The sequence below is a fragment of the Ambystoma mexicanum genome, chromosome 1q (assembly GCF_040938575.1).
Source record: "Ambystoma mexicanum isolate Mex_15411 chromosome 1q, UKY_AmexF1_1, whole genome shotgun sequence".
NCBI lineage: Eukaryota > Metazoa > Chordata > Amphibia > Caudata > Ambystomatidae > Ambystoma > Ambystoma mexicanum.
The window spans coordinates 1166088511-1166102478 of record NC_090922.1 but is presented as its reverse complement, the minus strand read 5'-3'; positions in this window follow the sequence as shown (position 1 = coordinate 1166102478).

Below are 13968 nucleotides of genomic sequence, written 5' to 3'. Positions count from 1 at the left end.
AAGTGGAGTTGCTGGACCTAATCGGCGACCATGTGAAGCAACATGTCTACCCTTGGAAATTTCCATGAGTTTGGTGGGACACATAGTCAAGTTGGGGGTGATAATGAGGGTGGTGGGGAGGGAAAGGGGTGACTGGGAATTTCAGCTCTGGAATTTACTTATTGTGGTACGAAGTTGGGGTTTGTTACCACTCTACAAAGCAATTTTCAGCTGGAAAGCTGATGGAGGTAACTTGTTTGAAAAGTAAAATCGTCGTTACATTGAGACTGGCGCCGACCAAATGGCAGGAATACGGTAAACCTGCTAAACAATGTCAAATATCCACTCTCAGAGTTCTTGTGATGGGTTGAAGATCAAACTGTTGACGTGGAATGTACGGGGATTAAACAATCATATGAAAGTTAAGAAAATCGGCAATTATATTGCCAGGCACAATCCCCCAATCCTAATGCTAATCCTAATGCTGCAAGAAACCCATACAGTAGGAACGAGTAATGCTCATATACTGGCCAAGTTGGGTCCCCTAAGGTTCCACACAAACTATTCATCCCAGTCTAGAGGGGTTATTACCCTTATTCATCCAGGCCTGGGGTTCAAGGTGGGAGGTCATCTGGGTAGATATGTTATGGTATGGGGGGAGGTTGCTGGCCAACAACTACTCCTGGTTAACACATATGGTCCCAACATTGACAACCCTGCTTTTTACTTGGAAAAATATATCAGATAATTGTGTTACTCAATTTGTCTAATTTTCTTTGGGGGGGGGGACTTCAAAACTGTTTGAGCCCCGAGCAAGACAGTACTAAATCTGAGTCATATTCACAACTTATATTAGTAGATGCTTGGCAGGAGATACACATTTTATTCCTCGGTGCACGACTCTGAGTCCAGAATTGATTATTGGTTTATCTCCACTTCCAAGGTGGCTGTAGTGAGGGGGTGTGAAATCCTGCCCTGTACATTGTCAGAATACTCCCCAGTGCTGTTGAAACTACAGTTCCGGAATGTCCCAGGTCCTGCCAGGAGGTGGAGAATGCCAGGTGGAATGCTGGAAGACCCTGGGATGGTAGAAACACTCCATATTGAAATTGCAGAGTTTCTGTTTAATAATGTGGGATCGGCTGATAAATACTCAACAGTGTGGGAATCCTTCAAGGTTTGGATACGGGGAGTGTTGATGTCCAAGTCTGCGGGCATGCTGAAGGCTGTGAGAACCGAGTTATCAGCATTTGAAAGTAAACTAGATGCATTGGAGAAAACATACACAAGCAAGCAAGATAAGGAACTACTAGCTGACATACACACACACACCTTCAGGAATTTGATAAATTGGGCATAAGGGAGGTCCGATATGTGGCAGCCCCTATATGTACACGTAGATACGGGGAAGGTAATAAGGCTGGTAGAACGCTTGCCAATTTACTTAAGCATGATAAACAACCTACTCAGATCACAAGTATACACACGGCACAGGGGAAGGTGCTACTCAGGGATGAAGATATTAATGGGGAATCCGTTAAATTCTATAAGGAATTATATTCGTATAAAGATAAGAAAACACTCACAGAAATTAAGGTATATCTTGAGGCTTGCGCCCCTTCCTAAACTCCCAGACGAAGAACGACTAGCAATGGACCAACTGGTAACTACGGAGGAGATCACAGAGGCAATCAAGGCACTGGCTACAGGCAGGGCACCAGGGTCGGACGGGTTGGGGGCTAATTCTACAAAGAGTTCCACGAGGAACTCATTCTGATATTGATGCAGGTGTGGGAGGAAGCCCTCGAGAGTAACATACTACCCCCAACTATGAGAGAGGCTATAATAACTGTACTCCCTAAGCCTAGGCGTCACCCACAGGATGTATCGTCCTATAGGCCTCTGTCACTCATAAATACCGATGCCAAAATATTTGCAAAGGTTCTGGCAAATCGGCTTCTGCTGATACCCTCGTCCATCCTGATCAAAATGGGTTCATCCCCATGAGACCCACAGCCTTGAACCTCCGAAGTCTGTTTGGCGTGATGGCGTAAATGGACCCTGCGAGAAGCGCGGTGGCCATATCCCTTGACGCTGAAAAAGCATTTGATTCGGTCTTGTGGGTTTATCTCCGTGCGATGCTGGAGGCATTTGCGGTGGGCCACAACTTTGTAAGATTTGTAAGGCTGCTATGCACTGAGCCCGGAGCTCGTGTCCTAACTAATAGGGCTATTTCTGAGATGTTCCTGTTGGGTATGGGGACTAGATAGGGATGCCCGTTCTCGCCCCTGCTGTTCACATTGACCATTGAGACAATGGCAGCTGCGGTCTGAGTGAGACATGCGGATGGAGGGATTAAGATGAAAGGATCCACCCAGTTGATCTCACTTTATGCGGACGACACATTACTATACGTTCGGAAGCCTGAGATAAACATACCACCCATTATGGAAGAGATACAGGAATTTGCAAATTACTCTGGGTACATTTTAAATAGGGCTAAATCTGAAATATTTCCGCTCACACCGGCCAGCAAATGCCCTGCAGTGACAGATGGACTCAAATTTTCGGAACACCATAATAGATACCTGGGAATCCTGGTCTCCAGAGATAAGCTCACATTATATACAAATAACCATGAAAACGCCTTACAAACTCTAACCACTAAGCTTCAGATGTGGGGGCGGCTCTCAATTTCTCTAGCCGGTAGAGTCGCTATTCTTAAAATGGTAATATTGCCCAAACTGCTCTATCTTTTTGTTAACATCCCTATATGGCCTGGCAGAACCTTCTTCGCCAAACTCAGATCCATGGCGGTGACAGTTCTATGGAACGGTAAGCGAAGATAGGGTCGGAAAAAATGACAGAACCCTATTCTTCGGGAGGTATATCGGCCCCCGATTTTGAGCTTTATTATTATGTGACCCAAGCACAGTTTGCAAAATACTGTTACAATGAGGCGTATAGTACAACCAACGCATAGATAGAGGAATACACCACACACCCCACAAACATACAATCAGTCATTTTTGATCCACACTACAAAGACACTTTGAACACAACCCGGTGAGTTACACAGTCAGGGCATGGGAAGCTATATACAAAAGACTGAGACTGGAGACACCCTATAACCCGGAGATACCTTTATGGAACTTTCCGGGTATACCCCCCACACAAGGCATGAGCATGTAGGAAGTTTGGGACCCTAATACTGAGATGAAGCTTGGGGATATGTTTGATAATGGGAGATTTTTAGACCTGGGCCTATTGTTGAGGGCACTGGGCAACGGGCCACTTAAAACACTCCAATATTATCATATGAGGTCGGCATTTCAGGAAAGGTGGCAGCTCTTTCCAGATGAGCCCACACCACATCCGTGTGTACAACTAGTGACAGCCAAAGACGGCCTGGGAATCTCTACTCTGTACGCTGCGGTGCAGGCCCACACCCCCACATTGAACCAGATTAAGGAAAAATGTGAAGCAGATTTGCAGGTGACCATTGAGGAGGAGAGATGGGCTAGATATTGTCTGCTCACCAAGAAGGTCTCTCTTAACTCCGGGCTGAGGTTAATCCAATTCAAAATTCTAAATAGGCTACATTACACAACGGCCAGGGTAGCAAATTTGCACCAGATACTCAGACGCCTGTCCCAAATCCAACTCACCTCAGGCCAGTTCTTTTCATATGTATTGGTAGTGCCCGGTGGTAGAGGGTTTCTGGAGGGCTGTGGCAAAATTGTTGGAAGAAATCACTCAGGATCCCCCTGAAATGACCCCCCCAGAAATACTTGTTTGGCGACATAGGCAAACGTCCTGAAAAAATTAGAAGATTGTTTAACATCTCTTGCGCTGTTGCCAAAAAATGTATTTTACAGAAATGGAAAAGCGCTGTGCCACCCAGCATGAACCAATTCCTACAAGAAATGACACATGTCAGTGAATCAGAGGAGCAATTTCTTTCGACCCCACATGCGACATGCAGACCCAAAGACATCTGGGGCCCTTTTAGAGTCTACTTGTGTAACATGATTACTGATGATGACATGTCGCCATAATATTGTTTTTTAGAAATGTATTGAATAATTTACTCCTGTTGTATATGTGAGATGAGCTGTGCAATGGTGCCTTGTAACTCTCTGTGACCACTAATAAAAAGAGTTTAAAAAAAAAATACTTTACCATGTGAGCAATTGTGTCCCGCAGATGTCATAATAGTCCAGGAATGAGCCTCTTATAAAAAGAAAGAAAGACATTAAACTCCTTGATTACACTGTCGCCTCCCCATAGATGCCAACTGCCTGATGCTGTCATCCACTGCACAACATCTAGAGCAATTCGAGTTTTCCAATTCCACAAGATCAGCTTTTTTGATGTCTTCATCCACTGTTTTTGTGACTCTTTAAAGTCCTCCACTATGTGTAATTTACTGAATGATACCACTTTCTTATGAAGGTGTATTTCTGAGACCGCAAATAAGTTTACCCTTTCTTTGATATCAGCAATGACAGGTTGGACCTGATTATTATTATTATTATTATTATTATTATTATTATTATTATTATTATAGGGCTGCCGCATCAAATTAGAATGTTTTTTTCCTCTGTAACCTTTGTTCTCATCCAATAATTAAAGGTCAACAAAATGTGTCATGCATCTAATCTAACCAAATTTAAATAGAGAAAAACAATGGCAAAAAAAAATCAACATTTTCATACCAACAATAATTGCTGAATAGAACACATATTTTGCATTGACAATTCCGTGGAAGTTTGTCATATTTTGAAATCGCCCTTTTGAAGTTTTTGGCACACACGTAGCAGATAGAATTCCAAAAATCACACCATTCAGTAGGCATGGCTGTTCCAACAATTAATGTTTTATTTTATGTTAATTTTTTAATTGTCTCGGGAGGATAGCTTTGCGCCAACGTGCTCACCTTGGAAGCAAGACGACACAGAGCAACACAGGTTCAATCCCCGGGTCCGCACTTAGAAACCTCTGGATATTAAGCGTGTTATAAATAACATATCATAGCATATCAATAAACTGGATTTTAAGGATGGCATTCCCACCATTTGTAGACTTTAACTATGCATAGGGAGCAAACTTATTTTTTGCTTTTAACCCATTTATTTGTACATAAAAGAGTCCCAGTCATTGTCAAACTTATTTTTTGCAGTAAATGTCTAGTGATAATTCTGATACACACTGTAGTTTTATGGGGTGTCAAACATCTTTTTCTTCTGTGAAGGCATCATGAAGCAAGACACAGACAACAGATTCAAAGTTCAAACAAAAATGATTCATTAAATCAAATGTCGGGATGGTAGAATGCCTAACTAGCCCTATGCTAAGGTGGGATTTCCTGAGAATAGTATGAGTCAAAGAGTTGAACTTAAATGTATGCATGTGTCCAAACCCTATTCTTGCTCTCACAACTAAAGCTAAACAATGTGAAGAGATGTCAGTACTCAAAGGAATAGTGATAAAAACAAAGTTCTGCGCTTCATCCAGCTCTCATTCCACAAAATAAAAAGCAAAACAGTTCAACACAATTCTTAGGGTTCCATTCCCGAAGTTCAAGGCAACACAGTTAAAAAAAGAAAAGGGTCTTCAGGCTCTGTCCTCAAGACAACATCTGCAATTCCTTGAGTCTCAGGGTTCCCTTCCCCAAGACTTCAACGTAGCAATGTATACGTGCCTCTGATCTTCAGAAGTTCAACACAACACCAGGTCAACTTGACCTTTCCTCTGGATTATATCAACAGTTCACTTACAGTGTTCTTTCTTGGTGTATTTCACAATGTTTTTGGTTTTTTACATTTTAAGGTTCCCTGTTCTAGGTGCAGCTGTCAGACCGCATAGTCGACCCATCACAAGTCACGCAAACAGGAACCCTAGGCTCTTCAGCCACCGCAGTATGTGTAGCTTCACATTGTCTTGGCTTCTTCTGGTCACCCTTTTGGTTTTGCCATAACAGGCTTGCACATTTTATATCAGTCTTTGACCTTGACAGGCTGACTTCATTCATATAGTTCACTTTGCAGTGGTCTTATCGGTTTCCAACCTCTCTGTCGCACTCTTTCACACTTGTGCCTTTTTCTGTAGGTTATTTTCAAGTGGGCACTTTCCTATTTGACTTTCATCAGTGAACCGCTTTGCCCACAAAGTTTCACTCAACTTGGTATTCAATATGTGTGATTTAGCTTTCCTGTGAATTTTCATTCAGTTCGATATTCAATAAGCTTCTTTTATATTGAGCGTCTCTCTTGTGCCCCTCAATTCACAAAATGCTGCTTTTGTTGACCAGGGATACAAAAGACTCGGTCTCCCAGTTCTGAAAATCCTCATATGCAACTTGCTATTTAATTTCTTTGTGAAGTAAATGCTAGGGCAATGGTCTGTTACTTAGTTTCAACTTGCGTGTCAGTTCAAATGATGGGCATCGCTTTAACCATACTGCAGCGTTACTTTTCAGTGTTTGTGTGCATAGTGGTCCAATGTTTTGGGGCTCTGAGAAACTCACTGGCCCCTTTGAAGTGGCTGGGTTGCACAGCGAACTTCGCAGCAAGCTGCTTCTGCTTCTGGCATCCCATCGGGGTTTCAGACGGCCCCTTTTCACACTTCAGTGCTTACGCTGCACAACCTCTACCACACAGAGCACAAGCTTCTTTGCCACTCATGGGTAGGATTTACACATCCAAGAACCCTCATTCCCGTGCCGCCCTGCTGACGACAGTTTACTCAGTCTGCTACTGTTCTCACGGTTACCAAGCCTCCTCTACTTCAGATTGTTCCGACCTGCTGCTGAAAGTAACAGCCTCCGCTCAGCCCTCACAGAGGCCTCTTGGTTTCTGCCTTGTTGCTCCATTTGTACACCTGAAACCACTTAACTGGCTGCATGTGGTAGCTCTGAATTGAACTTGCCTGACCATAGTTAAAGGGACATGCCCGACCTCACAGTACTTTGCACGGATCTTCCTCGTCCCAGTACTAGAGTGGTGAAAGGAGCTAGTGTTCATTACTCCTACTTGCCTCTCTTCGTCCCGGTACTGTCATAGGTAAAGTATTGGAAAGTCAGGGGAGAGGTTGTACAATAGCCTATAAAGGCTGAGGGAGGATTAGGTTGATCTTCAATAGGAAATCAGGGATACCATGTCTCACCTGTGTGTACCCCACTCTCAATCCCCAAGGACCCTCCACCCCGGTGATCCTCCCTCACTTCTTCACCCCCAGAATCAGGATCCAAAAGCGATGGGCTTTCCCTAGCCACCTGAGAAGAGGATCGAGGGGGAGTAGGTGTGAGGATACCCTCAGGTTTCTCAAACTTCCCATAGGCATTTCTGAAACAGGGCAATTTCTTTTGGGGCGACAGAGATGAATGACACCATCTTTTGATAGTACAAGGTGTACTACCTATTTTGCCCTACCTCCCTCCCCTTGCCCTAAACAAATTCTTCAGGATTTTAGGAAACTTTTACGTAGAGGAGAAAAACTGTGCATGAGCATGTACATTTGGCTACTCACAAGAGACAGGTTAGTCATAGCAGTAATCATTTGATATGACATACACCCAGGAAAACCAACAACCCCTTTTTATAGAGAGCGCACTAACGTTTATTTATTTGCTTCCACTACAGCCCCACAGGTTTAACAGACATACTGATTAGGGCAATCTCTATAGCGATACTACCTTAGATGTTTGTGGAATAACGGATCGGAATCACATGAAAATGAAATATTAACATTGGAACACTAATACCATGACGTTTGTTTATTTACACAGGCTACGTCACTCCAGTTAATACATGATGACGTCACCATTACGGGTTGTCGATCCTACATATAGAGGCCATCTTGTGTAACCCGGTATAACCCGGTGTCTCTACACCCGGGGTTATGCTGATAAGCGCAAAGAGAGGACAGTTCAGGTAAATATGAATTTACTATCTACATTCATCATCTAATACTAAAATAATGGTACACATAAGGTTTCCCGTTTTACCCAGACAGAGCATCTTAAAATGTTACCACATATAACAGCATGTACAAGACCAGAAGGAAACAGGGTGAACCCTGGATCTTTTTTTTAATATAAATTATAGAGAGTGTTTCTAATTACAATAGTAACAGTTTTTTTTTGTTTTTAAATATATCTCCAACTACACAGACCTAGTGTCTCAGCACGTGAAGGAGACGCAGGAGAAACCCAGGGTCGAAAGATGAAAACTAAAATTATTACAGAGGTTAAATCAGCTTTAAAAGCTACACACACCAGGTCAGCCATTTTTTTTTATATTTAGAGGCTTAATGCATTGTGTCTTGAGCGCAAATTTGTATCTTTCTTGGCCGCATATGATATTGTTTACAGTTTTAATTTTTGTTTAAGTCCAGAAGTGAAACAGATTTGATATAAGATTTGTTGAAATTGAAGTAAAGGTGACTATATCTAATTATATCTCAAATGGGATTATGGGAATTGTACAAATGGCTAATTATTGATCACAATTATACTTATGGATGATATATGGCCAGATGTGCCAAGTGACCAATTTGAGCATTACAAAAACATTATGAGCTATGAGATTGAAATTAAACTCACCGTAGATGGCTTAACTGTGCAACATGACAATTACTAGCATAGTGTCACGCTCACCTGGTCTCCACGGGGGCGTGTTCGTGTGCGAAGAATGATGTCTGCACTGGTGTTGTTCTGCTTAATGAGGGCCTGCTTGCGTCTTCCCTTCTGTCTTGCCTCAGGAGATGTTCGTCTGCAAGTTGAAACAAGATATTAGCCAACTGTGTGGAGCTGGTTTTGGTTTTCACCTCCTTCCGTGTTATCCTTCTCTTTCCCTGGCTCACCTTGCTTATTATATGGGTGAGCTCTCTGTCCTGCACACTCTCTGGCAGGGGCACAGTTACTCTGTAGTTCCAGGATCGAGTTACTTCACTGATCCGATGAAGGTTGCTGAAATGGATGGACCGGAGTAAGCAGGTAAGTCTCTATTCCAATAAATCCTTGAAATCGCTGCTTTAAGTCCTTACATGCAAGATATCTAATGTTCGTTTTTTTGTCTTTCAGGTGCGGCACAAAAGCGGTTTTCGTATGATGGATGACTCTCCTGACAATGATGTGCAGGATTCTTGCCGGTAAGTAGAGCGCTGTGCGAGATGCGCTAATAGTTTGCTTTATTTTAGCCTTCTTGTTGTAACCTGCTTTGTCTTTTCTGTTTGGCAGGTGCAGCACTTTTCCAGGAAGAAGATGGAAGGTCAGACTGACGGTGTCGAGATACAGCGCAATGCAGAATAATGGAGAACTGCTCGGTGGAGTTCCAGGAGACGGCCGAGACAGGTGCGTCGCTACCCGAGAGGGTACCTTCTGTTCTGATCTTCTACAGATGCGGCGGCCCTTGGATAAGCGTAAAGGCGAGGTCGGATGTTCTGCAGGTAAGACCTTCAATGCGTGAATAACTCTTGTTCTTCTATTTTCACAGGTGCCGATGGATAGAAGACTCTGGACGGGCGTGGCAGAAAGGAAGCAAGAACTGACATGTGAGCGTTATGCTGCAGGAGTGCAGATTAACACAAAGCGTGTTCAGTTTGCAAGGTGCGGTTTAAATAGCCTTGAAAGTAGTCCCAGGAAAATAGGCCCTTTCATCATATCCTGTCTCTCTGGTAAAGTAGTCCCAAGCCACACCCTCTACTGAATGGCTCAGCATCTCAGAGCCAAAAAAATGGACCATGTATTTAACACTTAACATGGCGCCAGGCCTGAGCCTAGGTGAGCCTAGCTGGGGCCTGGGAAGTCCCAAACGAAGCCAGAATTTGGGCTGGGCTCGCGGGTTTCAGGGTTTTGGCGGCATGCACCATGACACATAGTGTAGAATGAAAAGATGGTAGTTGCTGTTTTGTTCTGGTATTAGCAATAATGATACGTTTAAATAGATCTGCACAAAATCATTCAACTTAGATTATGTTAATTGATGTTTTGTAGAAATGTGTAATATAAGCATCTGAACAAGTGAATTTGTATCTGGAAACTCATTGGGCCAAAGGAATAAAAAGCCTCAAATGAAGAATAGCACATTTTAGTTGTTATTACTTTGTGTTTTCTGAATATGAATATAAAAGTCAAATGTTGCATCAAAAAACTTGGCCTAAGTGAAATAAGTATATAAGCCACCCAGAGGTAGGTTAGGCTTTGTCTCAGAAGTTTTGGCTTATATTGAGCCTTAGAAAGTGTGCAGGGGACGTGAGTTTCCTAAATTTGGGAACTTTTTTCTCAAGTTTATAAAATGACCCCTACCCTACCCTTTATTTGCGCTTTCCCACCCCCAAAAAATAATTGGATGACTTTTTTTTGTGAAAAAAACCGCTGAAAAACATCAGTCTTAAAAACGGGTGTCAATGAAAGGGCGCGATACCCAAAATAAACAATCCCACCCCCCAACACCTCTGAAGGAAAGTAAGCACCAACTGTCCACAGGAAGTGCAATCCTAACTTTTTAAGTCAAACCTTAAGTTGTGTGATGTATTATGCCTAAAGTTCACAAAGTATTCCAATAGTTTACGACGTGGGAGAAAATTAGTAGAGTGGTCCTGGTGATTTGAAGATGGGTCCAAAGAAGAGGACATATTATAGTGAATAAGGTGGTCCCAGCTTTTGGAGGGCAACATATTTTGCCAAAGCCAAACAATAGTACAAGTTTTAAAAGTGAATCAAACTTTTCAATGGTGGAGATAGGGGCAGGTAAGTTTTACTACAACTTTCCACCCATACTCCGGTTTCTCCTCCAACTTGGCGGGTCATTGGAGGGTCACCTGAAGTAATTTTTCCTGTCTTCAGTTTCAGTTGCTGGTGCCGAGGAGCGGCGGATGCAAGAAGTGTTCCGGTCGTGGACAGGAGCTTGGTGCAACCTCTTCTCGATGAGCAATTCAAGAAACACCAGTGCAGGACTCTTCAGGGCACTCAACCAGATGAGTGAACTCTGGTTTCAGGAACAGTCACCATTGCATGGCGACAGCAGGCATCACAGTTGTCACGGTCAAAGAAAGCCTCCTATCTCAGGAACCGTTGATGGCAGCTAGATGACATTTTTCAGGTGAGCCTCTTGTTGGACAATCTGAAGACCCCTGGAGTTCTGGATCAAAACACAGAATGGCAGCGCTTCTATCATGGTAGCATAATCTAGAGCTGGTCAGTCCACAAGGTGGTCCAGTGACACTTCGTGGGGCTTCATCTTGCTTGGGTACCAGAAGACACCGGGACCAGTTGTTCCCACCAGTCCAGAGGATTGAAGTACCGACAAGGGTCTTCGGAGATCAGTAGCCAGAAAGGGCTCCCCCGAGACTGCAGCAAGATTCAGTCACCGGACCTCTTCAAGGATCGTCCACAAGTCTTACACAGTCTTTTCAGCTACAATGGGATCCTTGGCTCCTCCTCCTTTCCCTCTTGAGATCTCCTTGAATGGCTGCATACCACCTCTTCTTATCCCAAAGTCAGTTAAGTGATCATACTTGTCCCTTCAATGGCAAGTACTGCCCCACACATACACACCAGCAGTTGTCCAATCATGGACCACTGTGTGTCTGACTCATGCATTCACACCAGACACACTGGAGCCAGGCTGTGGATTGGGACCAGACAGTCCCAGCCCACTTCCTGTGTCCCCACACATGTGGTATGCACTAGCCCGCGAAAAGCATTGCTTTTCCTGGGCAATGCATGACCATAAAAGAATTTTCCTGACTGGGCAGAGCAGGCAAAAGGCAGGAGACAAGATGGTCAAGGAACAAACAAAAAACCTTGTGGCTCGGCCATATTGGGACACAAGCCACTGCTAGTAGTAAAATGCAGTAAACACGGTAAGGCTACAGAGAAATGCAGTAACAAGTATGAAAAAGTAACTGCTGCCACCAGTTTATCCTCAGGCACATCTCAGATAACCAAACAAGAGTGTAGTATAGGGTCACATGAAATCCCTGTTGCACTGCATTGGGATACACATTGTACAATGTTAAAAAGTTACCCAAAAAGGCAAGAAAGTTAAAAGACTATGGGAAACATAGATTCCCAGTACTGACAGCCTGAACTAGTCAGTTTTCCCATAACATGTGAGCAAAAGCCAACTGGAGTGAAGCTTCACTTCACAGTAACAAGTCAGGACATGGTGAAAAAGAAAAGCAAAACGTTTGTGGTCCATAGAATATAGAGGGAAACTTGCTAAAAAGAGAAAACCTTCCTAACAGGAAATAAATGATAAAGTGCAAGACTTAGAAAAGAGGAAATATTTTAAATAATACTATTGCTCAAATCTGAAAAAGTCTTAAATAAACATAATTTGACCTTCAGACTGGTCACTTTCTAGTTAACTATTTTTTGTGAACAATGAAATGTCACGAACATAAGGAGATCTGTACTCCATGATACAGCGAAAGCGGCCAAATGCAGCCACAAACAGAACAAACAACATTGTTAGCATCCTAAAACATATTTAGTTATTAAAAGAAATTACGGACATAGACTGACTCTACCCATAATTGGCCCACCTGAAAATGTGTTAATGGATACCATGTACAAGAGGCACTGTTTCTTTATCCGTGATTGGTAAAAACAGAAATACCTCTTTTAAGCCGTAGAAATTGAATCAGCCAAAAAACAATGGATTACATATTCAGAAAATAATCTGATGTTGTACATATAATCAAACGTGCATGCCAATAATTGACGTGCCTCCCAAAAGTTGCGTACTCAATGTTGTTTCATAGGTTCATTTCTCACAGGTTATGAGTGATATAGTCTAGTCTAATGTCATTTCTGCTGCCAGTTTCATCTAAGTGATTCTAAAAATGAAATAATGAGACTGAGAAACTGCAGGTTGTGACACATAAATGTCCCTCTATATATTTGTGAGCAGAACAGTTTCAGACATACCGTGCAGAAATAGAATGGATGAATAATTCCCTCTATCTTTTCAGACTCATGCCAGACTCATGCCAGAACAAAGAGCAAACTGGGTCAGTACCCATTCATATGTGTTATTTTAGGCAGATCATTTCTAAAATGTTCCTCCTGTCATTAATTCTGAATATTTTAACTTTTTTAGTCAAAAGTCAAATCTAGATGTGCAGTACCTGTCAGCGAGTTCCATGCATATTGCTTTTTTTTATCTGCCAGATCAGCTACATCATTTACAGATCTTGGAGGTGGTTTAGCCCCAATCTGTTTTCCATTTTGATCGTATGCATCCCTTGTAGACACTGCGTATCATTTCATCACTATGTGCTCCATGCCAGTCAACAGAGAACAGACTATTCCCTCCTTCCTGATGCTAGTAGGAGGAGAGTGTGGCGTGGGCATCCTTTCAAGCACATGCTCGCTCTAGCAGTAGTGGCTACTGGATGAATGCCTACCTGGTGTACCATTAACAGGGTTCGATCCGGGTATGACCCTCATCAACTCGGTGATCCTTCACCAACTAGGTGAATGACTCATCAATTGTATGACCACTAAACAATTGGATCCCAGGATTAGATTTTACCCATTGCTACTTTCAATGCATTCATCTGGTCTCATCACAAGTTGGGCGTGGGCCCTTAAATGCGGGGGTAATGCTATTACCGCCGCGTTTAAGTGTCAGCCCAAACATGGGTCTGGCGTGTTTACCCCCAGTTCAGAGCTGGGGGTAAACACGCCAGAAGAATTCCCATTTTCAGGCGTAATTAGCACTGCGCTATTAGCGCGCGCTAATTGCGCTGAAAATACCCCATTGGGGCAAAGGGACACAATGGGGAATTACAGTTACCGCCCAACCCTTGTTGTACGTTTTAATTCCCCTACTATTCACATGTGCTTTTTGTATGTTCTTTTCTTTTGGGTGCAGGAAATAAAAACAGAAATATGTGACGGCAAGTGTTTGCAAGATGAGTTTTGTGTGTGGGGGATATGCATTTGTATTTATTGGTACTTATAAAGTACTTTCGCTG